Source organism: Phasianus colchicus, chromosome 3, assembly GCF_987193195.1.
Source record: "Phasianus colchicus chromosome 3, bPhaCol1.hap1.1, whole genome shotgun sequence".
In the NCBI taxonomy this organism is placed as follows: Eukaryota; Metazoa; Chordata; class Aves; order Galliformes; family Phasianidae; genus Phasianus; species Phasianus colchicus.
Window position 1 is genome coordinate 21,304,678 of NC_143438.1, and position 21,293 is coordinate 21,325,970.

The 21,293-nt window shown below is 35.2% G+C and overlaps 1 protein-coding gene across 6 annotated transcripts in view; it reads left to right on the forward strand.

Moving 5' to 3' along the window:
• CDH18 (cadherin 18) overlaps positions 1-21,293 on the forward strand; it is a 237,469-nt gene that overhangs the window by 133,201 nt on the left and 82,975 nt on the right. The gene's annotated exons all lie outside the window — the stretch shown is intronic.

Below are 21,293 nucleotides of genomic sequence, written 5' to 3' on the forward strand. Positions count from 1 at the left end.
CACCATCTCCATGTCTAACTGACAGTAATAAGTCAAAAAACAGCAGTAAATACAATGTAATATTATCTGAGTAATACAGTTGAATTTGACATTATTTTAAACATACTATTTTATGATATATTTGGTCAATATTCAATATTCATGTAAAATTCTGTATATCCACTACTTATCACGTGTATGTGTATACATAAAGAAGTATTTCTGTTATAAAACACTTCTAAGTAATTTTTTTTTTTTTTAACTGGGCTGCTGGCAAAAAATGATTGCACAAAAAGCCAATATCTGATAGTTTAAGAAGTTTCTGGAGGTATGAGGAACAATTAATTTCTTGTTTCTCATAGGAGTGACGTCCAGGGACAGTAATTTTCATTGGCCTGTATGTCAGATATCCATTATCACTTATCTTCTGTTGAAATACAAAATAAGAAAGTGGAATGGAGCACTGGCTGTGTTTGTCTAGATAAATGAATCATATGAGAGGTGAAGAAGTCACAGGTATTTTTCTTTTGGATGTGATTCCTTTCAGTTTCCCACTTAGCAGGAGTTTTGTCCTCCTTTTAACAGTAACATTGGCAAGAGTTTAGAAGTGTTTTAACCTCTGTAGGCATTCGCTGTGGGTTTTTTACTCATTTTGGATTAAGATGCAACTAATATGTTTCCAGATGACAGCTACAATGTTACTGTGTTTTTATTACTTTCTTCTTTTCACTCTGAAGATCCTTTCTTTTTGTCGGAAGTCCTCAGGGTGAATTTCAAGGCCTTGAAATTAAAAATGTTTCATGTAGCTGCTGACACACATTCCTAGGCAGAAGCAGAATAACAAACAAAAAACAAATGTCTTTTACATTTTCTCTCAGGTCACACATTTTTCTTAAAAGAACTTAGTGAAAATTTCATTTTTATTATTGATGTGCCAGTGTTTGAGAGCATGTGAGGTTATAGGTAAACAAGGAACAATGTTTGTGAACTCACATTGAATGCTAGCATTTTTAAGTCCACCTTAACTTTTTACTGCATTATTATTAATTTCTATAGATAAGAATCTATTTCATATATGACAGCTTCTCTGTATACACTGTATGAATTGCAGCACATATTGCCCTATGTAAAGAGAAAAAAAATACATTTCAGAATTTAGAGCTTGGAATAATATCCAGGAAGGTGGCTTTTTTGGTCTTTACAGCATTTGCAGTACTTCTGAAGTGTGTGCTGTCCATGGCTCAGGAGCATCTGCCTCTATGGTGCCTTAGCTAACTCATTCCACTCCTGGGACCCACTGCAGAACTTGTATGATTTATTACTAAGGAAGAACACTCCAGTATTTTCTAATGATGTTGTTCCCTGCCCACATATGTGCTTCCCATCCTCCTGAGTAAGCAGGGGCTGAGGGCAGCAGGGCCACCTCAGGCATGGCTGAGATTTGTGAAGGAAGCAGATAACAGCCTTTAAATGGGATTCTCTACAGCTTTTAACTTCTGCCTGGTATGTAAAGAACAGAATAGAAAAATTTGTCTTTGTTCATGCATGTTAGCATATCCTGGTGCTAGCCAGTTTCTTGCAACATGGACACTGAAAAATCTGTATGTCATACAGAAGGAGAGTCTGAGGATCTTCAGTCTTTCTCCTCATGGCAGAGGGAGGGTCTCCTGTCTGACAGTAATCATTGCAGTGCCTCAGTAATGTTTTGGTGCCATTTGGTTTCATGGGAAGCACTTCTGACATTCCACTCCAGATTAGGTTTGTTTAGATTTAGTTTTACATGCACAGCAATGTATGTATCTATATAACTGTGTTACTGTTCCAAGAGGATCATAGTTTAGTGCCAAATGTAATAGAATGGCATTACTACTCATTCACTGGCCAGTGATGGACTACGTCTGTGACTTAGAGATAATGCAGGTCAGTTTTATAAAACTTGCTTGAAATCTGCCGATTTGAAATGTTTCACTTAGTATTCAGTGAACATTCCATTAAGCTTCTGAAATCTAACATTTCAGTACTAAATTTTAAATTAAGGCAACAGCATAGGAGTGTATTTTTATTATCTTTATGTGGCTAAATTGAAGGTTTTTCATTCTTTCCCAATAGAAAGAACAACAGAGTCCATTTGAAGTGCAAAGGAATTTGAAAAAAATCTGCATTTTTCCATCTCTTTCAAAATATCGCATCATGTCCTATTTAGGGGGTTTTTATGGAGTTGATTTTTATTGTCGTTCTAGTTTTAACTAAAATAACTAATTAGTGCTTTGAATAGCTGTCTTACAAAAAACATTGAATAATTACCTTTTTAGTTTGTTCTGAATCGGAATGAAATTGTCATTAATGTGTTTGGTAGTTTTAAAGTGTCAATTATGAAATAATGCACCTCTGATTGAACGTCAAGCCTCTAATTTGTGAAAATCACTGTTCAGATTAATAGCCACAATGTTGTGGGCTGTTTTTCATTAGATTATTGTTAGTTAAAGATTTCTACATAGCGATAAAGTGAGGAGGAAGAAGAATTTTCCCTGACCAACAGCCTGCTCCCCCAAACAAACGAACAATTTAAAGAAACTGCATTTGTCTTTGAAAAACAACTTCTACTGGAAATTTTTAAGCAAACTTGCATTTTGTCATCTGAATACTTTTTTGTTTATCACTTGTCAATTTAGACAATCAATTTCCAGATATACTTACAGTTTATGTTCCAAGACTTGTGAACAGTTTTTGAAGTAGTATGTAACAGTCTTTTTGAAATGTGTGTATAGTGCCAAGTACTCAATGTAAGAATTATAACACTTGCAATCAGGAGACAAACATGTGAATTCATTCATTCCATACATATTACCTAGCCTTCATGCCTTTCCAGGCAAAGGAGAAAATTGTTTTTATGCTTTGCATTAGAATTAAAATTTTCTTTCTCCTTTAGAAATAAGAGATGGAACATTTTCACAGAACATCAAAAAATGGCTTGGTTTGGAATTATTAATTGTCATCTAGTTCCAGCCCCATGTCATAACCAGGGCTGCCACCTAGCACCACCCTGACCTTGAATGCATCCAAGAATGGGGCATCTTCAGCTTCTCTGGGCAGCCTGTGCCAGTGCCTCACCATGCTTTTTACTCACCACCTGAATAAAGAATTTCCTTCTAATATCTAATCTAAATCTCCCATCTTTTAGTTTAAAACTGTTCTTCATTATATAATCATTTTCTGCTTGGAAAAAGGAAAGCATCACACCCATTTTTAAGTGGTGTGGAAAGGAAGACCTTGGGAACTACAGACCAGTGAGGTTGGAAAGATTGTGGAACAAATCCATCTGGAAGCTCTGTGTCTGGGAAGAGGCCAGTGATGAGTGATGTCCCCCAGGGCATCATCTTGGGACTGGTGCTCTTTAACATCTTTATCAATTACTTTGATAGTAGGATTGAGCACACCCTTGGCAAGTTTGTCAGTGACACTAAGCTGAGTGGTGCGGTTGATATGACAGGAGGAAGGGACATGGGCAGTCTTAAGAAGTGGACCAACAAGAACTGAATGAGTTTCAGCAAGACCTAGTGCAAAGTGTGCTGCATCTGTGTCACAGCAATCCCAGATATGTGTATAGACTGGGAGAAGACTTCACTGAAAGCAGCACTGTAGAGAAGAACTTGGGGGTCCTGGTGGATGAAAAAAAAAAAAAAACTGGACAGGAGCCAGCCAGCAGTTTGTCAGCTGTGTCCTAGACTGCATCAAAAGAGGGATGACTAGCAGGACAGTGGAAGTGATTGAGCCCCTCTCCTCTGCCATCTGCTCAGGCCCCACTTGGAGAACTGTGTCTCAATGTAGGGCCCCCAGCACAAGAAAGGTGTGGATCTTTTGAAGAGAGTCCAGAGGAGTGCATGATAAGAGAGCTAGAGTACACCTCCTGTGAAGAAAGGTTGAGGGAACTGGTCTTGTTTAGCCTGGAGAACAGAAGGCTCCAAGGACACCATGTCACATCTTTTCAGTACTGTGCATTTGTTTATATACTAAGGTGTTGTGAGGTGCAGAAGCAAGTAAAAGTTATTTCAGTGGAATGGAACGTGACATTGTATGTAATGTTAAAGACTAAAAAGGGATTTCAGCAAATGAGAAGGAGTAAGAAACAGATATTGTACTTTTTGGGAAAGTTGGAAAGCTATTATTTTCAGGATTGCAAGAACAAAAACTATTTTGAATGTAATCTTGAAGAAGAATGGGAATTATCTAGGGGATGGATATGAGCTGTCTGTATTTCAGCTGCCTGCTCCAAAAAATGGGATTTTAGAAGCCATGAAATAAATTACTGCATTAGCCTAGGCAAGATGAAATGATATCGTGAATGAAGATCTGTGCTGAGGTGGAATTGAATTATTTCATTATACTAGCTATAATTTGTCTGGAGATGCATTCCCTTAGGGCTCTATTTATGTAAGCAATATGTTTCTTTGAAATGTATATTCTTTTTCATTTCTTTTTTCTTTTTCTTTTCATTTTTTACAATGCATCTTTACAAAAATCTTGCCTGTCAAATCTGTTACAGAAGAAAAAGGTCACTGTACCCAGAACTATTGTTCCTGTTTCTGTGTTTCCTCACATAGGAGCATAAGATGGGCTGTGGGTAAAATCAAATATCAAATGCTCTGGTAGCTTTTTTCTAGCATACTATTATTGTCTGGTGACTGAAAGTACATTTGATATATAGTCAAAATCCAGACATTTTATGTTCATATCTGAAACTTATGTTGACTTTATAACATGGGTTGGAACTTCCAGTTTGACTTTGAGCAGTTTGTTATTTATTACCTGTTATTTTAATGTAGTCGCTTACCATAGGCATTGCTGTGGACAATTCTGATACATTTCTTTTGAATAAGTTAAATATTTCCCTCTTCTGCTATTAATAATCCATATTAATAAAACTTAATACATTCCATACTTAATACAGAATTTTAGTCAGACATAACATTCATTTTTCTAGTTCTCTTTGTTGATAATGGCTTACGTAATTTTTCATCTCAAAAGTTCATAAAATGTTTTGGTGTGATAGGAAGGTATAGTAGATTGCATAAGTGACATCTTAACCAGGTTGAGATTTCATCTGACATTTTAAAAAGATGCTGTTCATTGATTTCTTGGAAAATGTATTTGCACATCATCATTCTCACTTGCTAGTGATTTCTTGTTTTGTTTTTGCAACAAGTGAAAAATGTTATTTTTTGCAAAAAAAGACCCAACAACAATGGTTGCTGATTTGCTGTTAATTATTCACGATACATGTGTTTCAATAAATATTTGTATTAGCTACCATCTTTATCATACATTTTTTTACATTAATAGAAGGTCATTTGAACTTGAGACTCTGACTTTTTGACATCAGCAGGTATCTGGGATTCTTACAAATCTAATAATACCAATGAAAAACAATTAATATACCTTTTAAGGGTGTTTTTTTTTTCATAGTTTAATATGGAAATACCTTTAGTAGTGCCTTTAGTTTGCTGCTTAATTAGTCTTATCTCACCAATGCAAAGATGCCAGTTTTGTGTTTGAACTTTTTCCAAACTGTTTTCACATAGTATAGAACATGCTTGATATTGATATCTGGTATTGTGATGAGAATCTTCCCTTCTGCTGTGGAACAGAAGATCCTCGGTGATTTTAACTGCTCGCATTCATGAAGAAACCTCTTTGTTTTGGTGTGTGCATTCAGAGGGAGCCATACTGACAGACTCTAAGTATTGTGCTAGTAGAAATCAGAGTAGAATCAGAACTTCTTTCAGACATGCGCTTATGTCTCATGTAAAATCCTATGAAAGTACCACGTACAAAATTTACTGGCTCCAAAAATACCAAACCAACTTTGTTCCCCAGAACTGCTTTCTCATACCTTTGACAAAGGGATTAGCAGAATAGCACATAGCTTTTTATCCCTTCCCCTTCCTCTTTCCTTTTTTTTTTTTTTTTTCCCTTTTATAACTTTTTTTTTTTTTCACTCTGCTATTCTGGATGATATTACTGCAGTATTACAGCTTGGGAAACCTACAGATCTTCTGTGATTGCTCTCCTGTGGGACCCTTTCATTATCATAGTCTGTAAACTGTTCTGAGGCAGAGTTTCATTTGCTTACCTAATATATGGCATTTGTATTTTTAAAAATAAAGTTATCTTCAGGAATTCGGTGGAAATGCACAAAAGAAAATAAAATGTTTAAAAGCATTACATATGGAGATACTGCTGAAGTTTAATACTTAAGAATTCATTTGGAATTGCCAGTTGAAGGGAAATACTAGAATTGAGTATAAAATGTGATTATATTTAGGAAGAGACTTTTGGTTTTGCTTTCATGAGGTTTTTTTCCTTCTTTTTTTCACCAAAAAAAAAAAAAAGTTAATAATATGGAAGCAAAATGACTTACATTTAAAGCACTATTGTCCTATATCTTTTTATGGATGCCATCTGGCCACCAGACTGTAATGGTTCAGAATAACAGTTCAAGTTCCTGTAGATGTTTTAGGATGCTCTGTTGCCTTCCCAGTGATTAGATGAATGAGTACATGCATGGGTTAAATTATTCTTTTTTTAACTAATGTATATCCACATTTTTTCTTATTGTGTAGGTAGGAAAGGAAACATGCGGCACCAAATGAAGTTAACACTTTATGGTTAAATGGATAATGTATATTCCAACATACATTCTGCAATATAAACAATATATACACATAGAGATAGGAAATAAAACTATGCTGGAAAGATTTGTTTTAAGAAATAATATTTGCGGGTTTTCTTTTGACATCAGAAAAGGCCCCATCTGGAATACTGCGTCCAAGTATGGAGCCCCCAGTACGAAAAAGACAGGGAGCTGTTGGAGAGGGTCCAGAGGAGGGCCACAAAGATGATCAGGGGACTGGAGCACCTCCCCTATGAGGACAGGCTGAGGGAGCTGGGCTTGTTCAGCCTGGAGAAAAGAAGGCTACAGCATTTCAATACCTAAAGGGAGCCTACAAACAGGAGGGGAATCAACTTTTTGAAAGGGTTGATAACTGCAGGACAAGGGGAAATGGTTTTAAGTTGGGGGGAGATTTAGGCTGGACGTCAGGAGGAAATTCTTTACAGAGAGAGTGGTGAGGTGATGGAACAGGCTGCCCAGAGAGGTTGTGGATGCCCCGTCCCTGGAAGTGTTCAAGGCCGGGGCCCTGGGCAGCCTGGTCTAGCATTAAATGGGGAGGTTGGTGGCCCTGCATGTGGCAGGGGGTTTGGAGATTCATGATCCTTGAGGTCCCTTCCAACCCTGGCCATTCTGTGATTCCGTGACATAGAATATTTGTATTTTCTATTCTTTCAAGGCCAGTTTTGGGTCCCAGTCTCGCTATTGTGAAAATAAATATCATAAAGGAAAACAAGTATTGTTGTGGTACACAGTTTGAAGTCTCATTTTGTTGAACTAGGTTTATTTATCTTAAATAATTTAAAATTGAATTTTTGTAGTTTAAGCATTAAGTGATGCAGAAAATAATGTAGAAATGAAGCTGACAATATTTGTCTGCTGTTATAGTTATCAGCCTATGTTCTCAGTAACAATTTAAATATTACTTGTTCTTTGCTTGATTTAGTTACATTTTTTTCTTTATGTTGAAACATATTACTTACAATTATAAAAGAAGAACGTTGAACTTTTTTTTCACTTTAATAGTTTATATGGCTTCATTTAGCTCCTCAAAATTATATCAGACAAGAGTGCAGTCATTGAAACGACAAGACATTGTGACTGGTATGAAAAACTATTATTCCTTTTAGTGTTGATGATCTAAAGTTCTGAGAAAACTTGTTTATCTTGTTTGACAGGTTAGATGGGAGAAGAGTGGAAAAAAATTATATCAAACTGATGTTTGTGTTTTTAAATTTTTTTTAACATCTTCCAATGAAGACAAAACTGAAAAAAAAAATATTTTTATTCAATCATTTCTTTAGCGCCAATGAAAACATAATATGTTGTTTTGGTGCATTCATGATAAAGAAGTAGAGAAATTGGATTCTAGTTTTACAGAACTGCCAATGGAAAGATGCAGGTTTCATCATTTATTTCTGGTAGGAATTGGAGTTTGTTCTACTCAATTGGTTGGGATGTTTAATCTTATACTTGCTATATTAGCAGGTCCAAAGAAAAGCAACAAGACTTGTGAAGGGCTTGGAGAACATGCCCTACGAGGAGCGATTGAAGGAACTGGGGCTGTGTAGTCTGGGGAAAAGGAGACTAAAGGGAGACCTTATTGCTCTCTTCAAATACCTGAAAGGTGCTTACAGTAAGAGCGGGGTTGGTCTCTTCTCACTGGTGACAGGTGACAGGACAAGAGGAAATGGCAAGACATTCTGACTGGTTGCAACAGGGTAAGTTTAGGTTGGATGTCTGGAGAAATTTCTTTACTGAAAGGTTGGTTAAGCACTGGAATAGGCTCCCCACGGAAGTGATTGAGTCGCCATCCCTGGATGTGTTTAAAAACTGTTTGGATGTGGTGCTCAGGGACATAATTTAGCAGAGGGCTTTTAGAGTTAGGGTAGTATGGTTAGGTTGCAGTTGGACTTGATGATCTTGAAGGTCTTTTCTAAACTGAGCAATTCTGTGATTCTTTGAAGAATACCATAGATGTCTCTGGGTTATTATTGTTTAACTGAACTTTTATTTATAAAATTGGATTTGAGTAAGCAGGAGCAAATGATTGTTTCTGCTATAAGTGAAAGAAAATTTTCTGCAATGTAGATATTTGGTATAGACATTGTTAAAATATTTTACTATCTTTATTTTGATAATTGATCATAACAGTTTGGTTGCTGAAGTTTATTTCTTGTTTAAAAAATTGACAAGGATGAATGAAGAGGCATGACATTATTTTGATGCTTCTGAGTTGATAAGTATTTTTAAATTTATGTTTAAACTGTGCATTTTTCTTTTGTAGCAGTATTGTCTGAACTGAGAAAATCTTTGTCTACCCATGTCTCAGTCTTTCCTTTTGACACTGTTTTCATCTGCATATGTGTCCAGCCCACTAGCTTTATGTTTTTGTTGCTTTCTTTTTTTGTTTTAATTAAAAAAAAAAAAACATTAAAAATTAAAGAAAGTTTTGTTACTTATATTCATTAACTATATTATATATATTAAGTATAATATACTAATATATTACTACTACCAGTATATGTAATATATGTGGCTCAACACAGTTCTTCCTCACTCAGTGAAGCCCAGAGAGGCCTAAAGTAGCGAGGATTAAATGTAGCCTACTTTTTTTCTTCGTGTTTTGGCTTTATGCATTAGAGTTTTATCTCAGTCCCACGCTGACTCATGGAGTGGCTCACACAGAGCAAAAAAGAGTTTTAACAGGGAAGAAAATGCTGTAATCAGTGACAAGGAGGTAGCCATGATGGAAAGGTTCAAAAAGCATTGTTTTTAGCGTGTGCTCTCTACTTACTGGGTAACCATCTTCATTGGGCATTACAGTGGATCTCCCTCTGATTCATCATCTGCTCCCATCCTACCGCTAATCACTTTATTTAACAAATCCTTAAATAATGAAGAAATAGGTCTTTGGTTCACCCCCCCTGTGAATAAGCTGTTCTTTGAAAAGGAGATTTGTTGCACTGATACTGTACCACCGAGAACATATGCTGTTATACTAGTCTTCTGCCTTTTTCTGACAGCTTATTTGAAATGAAAATATAGTCATCTGAGTTATTAAATGTTTCATACAATATTATCTATCTTACAGCGTACCAATGTGAGGATTGCTGTGACCAGAGAGAATATTTAAAAGTCTCTTAGGATTTGTGTTTTCTTACGATGTGCATGCAAATATATGGAATGTATATGTAAGTGAATTTCTATTAATCCTATTTTAGGATAGTATTTATTGCAGAATTACAATTAACCATGTTTTCAATTCATGTGGCCATTTTAAGTGATTAGGTTCCACATTACCATTTTTTCAAGATCCCTTTTTTTTTTTACTGCTACATATAATACTTGCTTTAATATTACTATACATTACTCATCTCTGAGGTTGTACCAGTGTCATGGCACGGCATCATGGAATGGTACGTGTGAAGAAAGAAAGATGAGACATAAAACAGTTCAGCCAGAACCCTGTCCACAGTATGGAACTTTTTGTTGTTTCTACAGTGAGTGTGCAACATATTGTTTTATATTCAAAAGGAGCGTCCAGTCATCTAATGTAAATTAAATTAATGGAATTTTAAATAGTCAATTTGGTGGAAATAAATTAAAGTACTGAAAAAATGCAAATGTTATTAATCTATTTGACATTTACTACCAAGACAGAGAAAAATGTAAAGCTTGTATATATAAGCTTTACATAATATATAAGCTTTACATAATATATGTGTATATACATATATCATGACATGGAACTGCAAATTTTCTTGTTTTTTAAGCCTTCAATCTTGAAAGATTTATTAAATTATTTTGCGACTATGTTTGCCATATATCCTAATGGAAGTACTCTTTTCCAATGGATAATACACATTGCTTCTCACAGTACTGTTTCTTGAACATATGTTCTCAGATAAAACACTTCTTCTGACAAACTACCCTAATCAAGTAGGCCATGCAAAACAAAAACATGTTTGGGGAAGTTGAGACATGAAATCTACTGGAGGAAAAAGTAAATTGTGATAGTTAATGGAAAGAGTCAGGAGAAGAAACTATAAAAAAAAGAATACTACAGAAGAGAGGCTTCTTGGAGGCTATTTCCTTTCACATTACCTTCATAATGCTTTTATCTCATACTATCACAGAATTCTGTTTAATTTCTCACAGTGTAAATAGAGAAGTGCAAGATACAAGAATACGGTAATTCATGTGCAGATTTGTGAAATCAAGTTCTTCTGAGTTTGTGAAAAGATTAAATTAGCTTGTTTAGATGAGTGTGTTGTTTAATAAATGTGGAATTATGCATTTACAATGATTTCATAGCTGTAGTATAGTTTTTGACAGCTTTATTGGTGATTGCAACAACTTGTTCCTCATATATTCAAATATTGTGTAATTGTCTGTTGAGGCTGTGCTATAAGGCAACTCATATTACCAAAACATAATAGAAAAGGGAGAGGAGAAAGGAGAGAAACAAAACAAAAATAAAAACAACCAATGTACATATATCCAGAGTGAATAGGTTGAATGTTTTCCCTGTGGCAATTCTTGATGACAGCAGTGCCTGAATGCTCAGTGTAGTTGTACTGATGTTTGAATAATCAACTGGCTCCCAGTCTCTGGATCCCAGGAAGGCTCGCTGTGAGAACTATTGAGATGAATGAAAGAGAGGAGATCTGCAGTTCAGGAAAAAAAGAGACATTCTGAAACATGTTTAAGATGTATTGACAATATTTTAAAAGCATAATAAAGGCTTCTTTGTTCTACCCTGATGAAGAATATGGTACTTGAAATCATCATAAACCATTTTTATTCACTGTAATACAGTCATACATTGACTGATTCAGTTTTCAGTGTTTCTTAACTTTTGTCATTAGACCATTTTCTGAACTGCAGAATCCTGCAAGATTTTCCTGCAAAAGAAGTGCTGCTTTAGGTTATGCTTGTAGTTTATCTAGGTATCAAAAATGACTTAAATGCCCTTAAAAATATGATTTTAATGCACTAATTAGTATTAACAAGAAAAAAAAGAGAGAGAGAGAGAATACAGTGTATATATTTTTTCTCCAATTTGATATCCTTTTACACCCTCACTTTCACCTCTAGCCAGATTCATTTATTTCTGACTAAGCTGGTTGCTGTCTTTTGAGTTAATTATTGACAAAGTAACGACTTAAATACAAGTATACAAATTAAGCTAATCCGTTTAAAAGAATCCATATTTCTTTCTGTTTAAACCCTGTGTAATCTCCCTGCTGTATTTATTGTAATTTTGTGCTCTGCTTTTATTCTCATCTACTCCTGCACCAGCTGCTGCTGCTTCTGGAAAGCAATTTTGCTGGCATATCATTTCACCAGTAGTAGCTGCCCAAGGGAAATTGTTAGATCAAATCGATTCTACAGATACTGTTCTCTGTTTCCAGAATTCTGCTCTTTCTTTCCCCATGTGTGACATAAACATCTTCAGTTCTTGTCTTTTTGTGTGTGTATGTGTGTTTCTCTGTAAGCTGTTACTACTATTTACAGTAGTGTAAAACATCAAAGTATTTTGGATTCCTAAGTGAATGCAACTCAAAATCAATGCCACTCTTGCCTTCAGCTGACATCTTTTCTTAGAACTGAACTTTCCTTGAAGACCTAATCCTATATTTCATTAGATATATTCCATCTGATTTTATTTGAATGAAGACATGAATAATACAGTCTTAAATAGATTCTGACTATCATGGTAAAATTATTAAGATAATTCTTTAACATTTTATTAAACTTTTCAAACATTTTATGTAAAGTGCATTCAGAAAACAAGTCAATGTAGTAACCTATACAGTAAGAACAAGCACACTTTAAAACTTGGTAGGAGATTGCATCTTTAAATGAGAAGTAGTAGACTAAGAAATATTACTAGCTATTCATAATGCATGATCAAAGAAGTAAGACATGGAACTGCTCATTAAATATTTATAATTGAAAAAATATTTCCAGAAAAAAAAAAAAGGGAGATTCACATAAATAGACTCATATTTGCAAATGGTAGAAAAACAGTATGGCAAGCAAAGGAATACAGGGAAAACTGAGTTCATTGTTCAAAACAATAGAGCTACTATTAAGAATCAGAACAATATATTTATAAAAAGTTGACATAGATCCATGGACAAATACATCATCATAAATCAATATAATATACCTTTGATAAGATTACCCTTAAGTTATAGTAATGTTGGTGTTTTTTAGAGGAACCCAGTCTAAAATTTGATTTCTGACTTGTTTAATATATTTCATGATGATTGAGAGGGTGGAAAATACAAAATCCTCATGACTTTCAATAAATGCTATCATACAAAAGATCTTCGGAAATCAGGATATAGCAAAAGCCTGCTGTGTCACAGTAGTGGTCTATCTAGGCTGGTATTCTGCCTTTGACAACAATAGTGGGGAAATGGTGTTTAAGGAGAGGACATTTGTCAGGACACTTTCCACACATTGCTCCCCTAATACTTGTATCTACAGCTGTTTTATTAGGGATATAGGGAGATGGCACCTTCCCTAATTTCAACACTATCAATTTATTAATCTGTCGATCATGAGTTTATCTAATACTTTTCTGATCCTGCTGATGCTATCCTATAGTAAGAACCTGCATTTTTAAAGAAGTACTTTCTAGTTTAAACAAGCCTGTCTGGCAAGTTTTATCAGCTGATTTCAATTTTATAATTGTTGGATTTGGTGAATGAAAGCTCTACATTTAAATTGTCTTACATTTTATTAACCCAGAAGATGTTCCTGTCACATACTGACTGTGAGATTTCACTTCATGCTTCTTTATCTGAGAAAGAAATACTGAATAGTTGTGTAAATAAACCTATGAGAAGACCCAAGACTGTCCACCTTTCTAGACCCTCATAAGAGAACCTCACCAAACCTAACTTTACTTGTCCTCTGTAGCTCAGAGTCTTCTAAGGCAAGTTCTAAGACCAGAATATCTCTCAGTATTCAAGTTTTAAAGAGTGGCAAAATATCCTCCATTTTGTTCCTAATAACTTTTCCAGTTGTCATTATGCCAGTGATCTGGAAGTCTTGACAATGACTATAAACTCTGTTTTTGTTAGTTGAAACTGCCAGTATGGATGGATGTCTTAAGTAATTTTCCCTGAATTCATTACTTTACATTTCTATACAATCATAGGGTAGAATCATAGAATTGCTCAGTTTGGAAAAGACCTTCAAGATCATCAAGTCCAACCGCAACCTAACCATACTACCCTAACTCTAAAAGCCCTCTGCTAAATCATGTCCCTGAGCACCACATCCAAACAGTTTTTAAACACATCCAGGGATGGTGACACAACCACCTTCCTGGGGAGCCTATTCCAGTGATTAACAACCTTTCAGTAATAAAGTGTTTCCTGATATCCAACCTAAACTTACTCTGGTGCATCTTGAGGCCATTTCCCCTCATCCTGTCACCAGTGAGAAGGGACCAACCCCACTCTCGCTGTAAGCACCTTTTAGGTATTTGAAGAGATCAATAAGGTCTCCCTTTAGTCTCCTTTTCCCCAGACTACACAGCACCAGTTCCTTCAGTTGCTCCTCACAGGGCATGTTCTCCAAGCCCTTCACAAGTCTTGTTGCCCTTCTTTGGGTCTGCTCTAGCACCTCAATGGCCAGTATATATTTCTGGCTAGTTTTGTGAGCTTCCTTTAGTGTTCCATGCTGCTAGAGATAGTGATGTTGGTTGTTCGAGGTGCCTTTCTGATATTTAATGTTACTATGCTATCTGTTTCCCCCTTTGCCTTTTCAGGGTTACAATAAATAATAGCTGCTTCTCCCCTGTGACTTGCAACAGGCTCAACAGGGCACTTCTCTGACTGTTAACTTTTCTCCTAGCTTAAATGCTTTTCAGTAACCTTTTTAGTGCCAACAGCATGTCTCCATCATGATTGAAGTGTAGCCTGAACATATTGTTCAGCTCCTCCAATTCCTGTTCTGCCAAATTCTCATGCACCTATTGAAGCTGGAAATCTCTGCCTGACTCTCAGGTATTACATATGAATCTGGTCGTTTTCAACGGTGATCATGGATCCCAGTCCCCTACTCCTGAAGACAACTCCCAGAATATTACTTCTGCACTTTTCATTGATAATGACATTAATTACTATAACTGACCTGTCCCCCGCATCTCCCAGTTTCTCTGGACATCTCAGAAGACCTAATACCTTTACATCTAGTAAACAATCTGTTTCTTTTCAAGAAACGTCTGTTTCTTTTCAAATATCAAAAACTTAATTATCTGTGTGACAAATAATCTTTCAACTGCCATCAACTGCCATCACCTGCCATTACCATTTCTTTTTTATCTTTGACATTTCCCTCAGCTGCAGGAGTATTCTTAGATCATCCTGCAAAAGTATAATTCAACTTCATCTGCAGTGCAGCTCGAACCAGTAGTTTAGATCTCTTTTTCTCAGGTAGATGTCTTCCATTGTGGAGACTACTATAATCCTTTGTGGCAGAAATGCCTGTCTGCTACAGCTATGGAGGATAAATTGTTTTGCAGTATTCCTGTAAGCTTCTGCTTTCAAACTTTCAGATTTTCTTAGATGTTGGAGGCAACTAGAATCTCCCTGTCACACATATACCTGTACAGAACCCATCTCCTGGATAAGTAATTGAAAATAGTGCATTCTGTGTGATAAAAGAAAGATAAATCACATGCTGCTGCTTCAGTACTAGAGGAGGTTTTATCAAGCAGTTTATTCTACTTTTGTTCTTTCTGATCTCTAATCTCACTGAAAGGTCTAAAGCATCCTGGAAGTATCTAGTTCTCTTTATTGGTTGGGAAAAAAAAAATCTAGATGAGCAGATCAAACTAAACAATCACAGATATTTAAAGTTAAATCAGATGAACTCAAAAAATGCCCTGTTAATATGGAAAGGAGAATTTTGTTTGGCTTTGACATGCCCTGGTCCTTGCTGTGCTTGAGTACCAGATATATTTCTACTTGAATAACAGATGAATAATATTTATCCCTTCAGAATTTCTTGAGGAAATATAAACCCTGTTTCTAAAGAAAATCGTTTTCATTTTCATGGTGGGGATAACTCATAAGCCTCAATCCTTATTTTTTTTTAATGCTTCTCTACAATTAAAAATTAATTATTTTTCATTGAATAGCATTGAAAGAATTCTTCTTCAATAAATAACATTGATCTTCAGCCTGCCATTGTTAATACACTATTTCAGCAAACGAAGTTCAGAGTTTCTTTTTTTTCTGTGACTTTTCTAGAAGTTGAAGAGCTCAACTTTCCTCAGTGTTATGAATTTTTACATGACCTAGATGATAATCAAACTGAATGATCTAATTTATAATTTAGCCATCTAAGTTTCTTCCTTCTTCAACATTTGCTTGTTTTACTTAGAAGAGTGTCATCTTTGGAAAGGCTTTAGGAAATGCCCACTAGCAATGCCAAGGGAAAAAGGTTTAAAAGCTTAAAATCTACTCTCTTTCACGCCCAGATGAATTCGTCAGTGGAACTTCCAACTCCTTCAATTCATAAGTCTTTTAGCACAGCTTACAGTTTTGCTCTGATTACTTTTTTTTTTTTTTTTCCTCTACTAGTCAAAAAAGCTTTTGTTTTCTGAAATTTTGTTATATATGTGGATTTGTTTAAATAGACCCTCTGTATCTCTACTACTTCATCTCAACTGCTACTAGAGAGACAATTTGGATCCAGAAAAAAATAATGTGAATGGTAAGAAATTTGTGGAAAAAGTGATAGGCAAATAAATATTAAAACAACTGTCCTTGATAGTCAGAAGGAAAAAAGTGACTGAGGAAACAAGTGATAAGAGTTCTTAAAAATCCAGAAAAGACTGCAGCCTGTCAAAATGTAAAAAAGAACTGAAAAAGATTCATCTTACGTATTTGCTGCAGATAGATAATTAATTTGCATTGACAGATTTCATGTAAAGCATTCCTTTAAATACATAAGTAAATAACTTTAAACCTATCAAAAAAATCTGGGGAAAAAAAAAAAAAAAAAAAGATACTAAAAAAACACATTTGTAACAGCCAAACAGCTACTTAGGGGAACAGCTTACCCATTGTGGTTTGAAAACACTTACAATTGAAGGTTATAATACCAATTTAAATAATACCTGCTAAGAATGCTTGACATAACATCCCTGAGTTTGTGAGTTTGCACCTGGGAGCATAGGATCCCATAAGACTGCAGGTAAAATAGTATTGTGTGGTATGGTTTGATGCTGACTGGGCTGTAAATCCAAAACTGGGAAGTCCAAGCTCCATAGAGCTGCTTTCAGCATGGAAAGCAAACTTTCCATGCTCTATTAGTTCAGTCTCAAAGTGGTACCGGTAGGGAACTGGAGTGCAAGCCAACCAGTGCCTGGAGAGTAATTGAGTCGATAGGAGATAATTGCACTCCAAATGTGTGAAAGACAAGAGCCACAATGGGAAAAATTTGGAGAATGTATGTATGTCTTGTGCTGAAAGGGGGCATGCTCTTTACAGCAATATTTTCCACTGACAGTTGAAATTTAAATTTATCTCCTAATATGACAGTAATAGCAGCATGAATAGGAAAACAAGATTAAGAGGAAAGTTCATGAACAAATTACAGGATAACATTTTAAAATTATTTCTTCTATTCTTCTAGAAGAATCTAAGAATCTACTTCTTCTAGAGCAATCTTCTTCTAAAAGGAAAGAACTGAGAGTATAGTAATATATACATTAGTGGATTAAATTTTCCAAGTACATTTTTTGTTGTATGTTATCTGCTTAAGCCTCATTGCTAAATGTACTTTTCTTAACCACAGGAAATAGCAACAGGAGAAATGAGAAATGGGCTACTCATAAGTGTAATGACACATGCTATACCATAGCTTCTCCAGGCTAATTTGCACTGGGAAATGGCTAGAATGTATACTGAATATATGCTGAGTATATACTGAGAATATTTGAGCCAATCACTGTATGAGTGATGTCACTGTGCAGTTTTTTTTAAAAAACATTTGCAAATACCCAAGTTTGTTACTGCATAGACTCAAGCCATCAGCCTATTCTGTTCCTCATCTTTTTGTGCTGATAAATAAGACAGAAACAAGGGGAAATTTAAGATTATTTGTGTCTCCAGATTCTGCATCTTTATTTCAGTTATATGGTATGGCTACATAAATATTTGATCAGATGGCTTCTTAGAAAAATCAGATTATTCTATTAATAGACATTTAAAAAATATTTTATAAATCTCTGTTTTTTTTCCATTCACCTTGTAATATTTTCTGTGTGTTTGCTGTAATAAATCTATGTTCACTGTAATAAAATAATTTTCAGCCATCTGCATGGCAGAAAAATGAAAGATGCATCAAGTATTCTTTCACCACGAGATTTTCCATTTTCTGAGTATCCATTAGACCTTCATTAGCAAAAGGAGTAGAACCAGTAAACTGTAATTTCCTTTTCTGTTTGTGTTTCCAAACCAAAGGAAAGCAGGGTTTTCTTGTTCCTTTACATTGAAGGAAATCATGTAGGCTCAGACATGTAGCCTGGTTTTTCATGTGGACATCTTTGTATCTGAAGAATTCATTCCTGGTCATGCATTCTTTAAAAGAATGAGTCTCTCTACTATATTAGAGAGTATTTTCTTAAAATTTAATGTTGTATCAGTTTGCATCTCCTCCTAGATTAGAAAATTAAAAGACAACAAATACTGAGGGGCATTGTTTCTCTGAAAACAAGAAAACCAGTGCAGTTCTGCACTTGTCTCCCCAAGAAAAATCTTGACATAAATGTGACTTGCATGGTATTTGTACTAAGAATAGAGTTACTGGCAACTGTTGATGTGGGTGACATCCACGTCATAGTTAGGCAGTCAATCACATAGACTTTTCACACCCCTTTCTTCTGCATACCTGCAGGTATTCACAAAATGCACAAAAGAATTAAGAATTTTAATCTTACTGTAATTTTTGCTTGAAATTCAAACTTGCCATTTCACATTTTCATGCTTAGGTGAAGATTTACGGGAAGTACTTCTTAAAAGCATCAGAGGAAAAATAAGTATGTTGCAGCTTGTGTACATGTATGTACATAAAGAATAGATATAGTAGCTTTAAATGGAATATAGATGATTTGCATGCAAGAATGGTTGGTACTAAAGTGAGTCTTGTGTAAAGATCTTGTATATAAATCCAGGTGCATTATTTCTTTTACTGTTTCTTTCAGAATAATAAATATCATTTTTGGCAGAATATAAAAATTCAGCAAAAAAATCATAGCAGTAGTTCCCTCCCTGTTCCACTGCAGCAAAACCCTTTGTATAAATATTCACTACTGCAGAGAAACCAAATGTACCCTTGAAGCTTGGGAATACTTTATGTCATTCAGAAGCATCCTTTTCTGGCAGACACCTGAAGTTGTACCCAAGCTCTTTTAGCTAGCAGGATGGTCACAGTTTTATGTGGCTCCTGAGACAAAAGGAAGGAGAATGAAGGAGGAATGAAAGACTCTTATAAGCTATTGCTTATTTTGAAGTGAGGAAAATTGGAACATTTACAATTCCTTTGGATACTGTACCTTTTTCCCCTCAGACTTTTTAAAGACTGTCTAATATTGCCAAAATTTTTAATTTTTGTTTGGCTTTAAAAACATTCAATTACTGGGTTAATAATGTACCATCTACACAAGGGGAAACTACACTGAATACACAAGTGACACATTCAAAACAAGCATTATGTAAAGGACTGTAAAATTCACTGTTCTCTCTGTGTTTTTCTATCTGCTAAATTTGTACATGTGTATGACTATTTGGGTACTGTGTATTTTTGAGCAATGTCAGGATATTTAAGCATTAAATGCCTCGGTTGCATTGCCTAGGTAATGTCCTTTAAAAAATAGCCAGCTAAAAGTGGACTGGTATATTTCCTTATGCAAAAATTACATCATATTATGCTTTGTATTTAAACATGGAAAAATGAGTGAATCATAAGTTAAAGCCAATCCCCAGTGGAGTACTTAGCAGCCCAGGAGGGCCGCTATACTTTGTCCTGATTACCAAAATAGGAAGTCAAGCAGAGGTTTTTCATTCTTTTTATTTAAGATAGGTTAAATTTGAACATCAGCCATGAAATATGTTACTGACAGTCTCAGAAGTGTAATGACATAGGCTGACCTTCAGGACAATGGTTTGTGACAGAAAGAAAATTCAGAGGCCTTGTTAGGAGGAAAGAAAGGCAAAGAAAACTGCGTAGATTTCTTATTTCTCCTTCCTCACAACATAATACTGGTCTGTGTCATGTAAATAGCAGATTGTTGTCATAGATCTGTTTTCACAGAAGGAAAGTTTAGGTAAAGAGGCTTTGCACCAGTTTATGTGCATCAGCAAAACTGCATGTGCTTTGTGGAACTTTCAGACAAAGGTCTCCTACTGAAAGTTGCCAGATTTAAACTCCAAATACTAGTTCAAGCTAGTGAATGCTATCTTAGATAATTCAGCTATCTGAAATGGTGAATGAAAGCAATGAATTCTTTCAGAATGTCAGTACCTACATTATGAAGTGTTGCAGCTAAAAATGAACTGCTTGACTTCCATTCAGAAACAGATAAGAAACGACAAAATTGGAAAGTAAATAGAGGTACCCTCATGTTCAGAACAAAGTTGTGTCTCAGGCTACAGTGAGAGCAATAACGCAGGAGGAAAAGAGCTCTCTTGTCTTCTAGGCAGTTTTTTGTTTGTTTGTTTGTTTGTTTGTTTTGGTTTTTTTGTTTTGTTTTGTTTTGTTTTGTTTTGTTTTTTTTCCAGCAGTAATACTAATCCTTTTTCACTTACTTTGAGAAATACATTTTATTACCAAACTGGCAGTGGAAAGGGGGAAGGATTTATTGTTAGAATGTGGTCGGTACTGTGAAACTTGGATACGCTGTCAGATGAATTTTGGGAAAATGCTGTGAAAAAGGAATCAGACATCTTCTTGACACTGAGATGATTACTCACATTTGGGAAATTGAAACAGAGAAAACAGAGATACTGAATATGGTAATGAAATATCAGTGCAGATTTGTTAACTCAAGAAAACACTGTCTAGGTTGATTTTTATTTTTTTTTTAAATCCATTTAGGAGCAAGGTCAATTCCACTGTTTAAATTATATGACGTACTAATGCATCTACAGAAAGTTACTTTACATAGAAATTACACCTCAGTTAAATATTCCTTCATAAGTTCTGAGCCAGAATTTAAATTACACCATGGTTCATCTTATCAAGTCATTCAGAACCTTTTTGAAAGGTTTGCATAAGAAAAGTGATCTGTTTCCTTACACTGTGAGCATACAGAGAAAGGGTCAATTTACTTACATCCTAATCCTAAATGGAAGAAGAAATTGCTTTCTGGAATATCTAGTGTAATTTGTTGCAGGCTGACTGTTAGATAGCACTTTCTGAAGATGATAAAAGACATTAATTGATTTTGTAGTTCAGTGACACTAGGATAAGTGATGCTCTCAATCATGTAGCTTGGCTTAGAAACTTGTTTTCATTTTTCTTCTTTTTGATTTGAAAGGTTTATATCAAATACGTAGGAGGCACTTGATGGAAGAAACATACCATGCAACACATAATTAGTATGATGAATGTA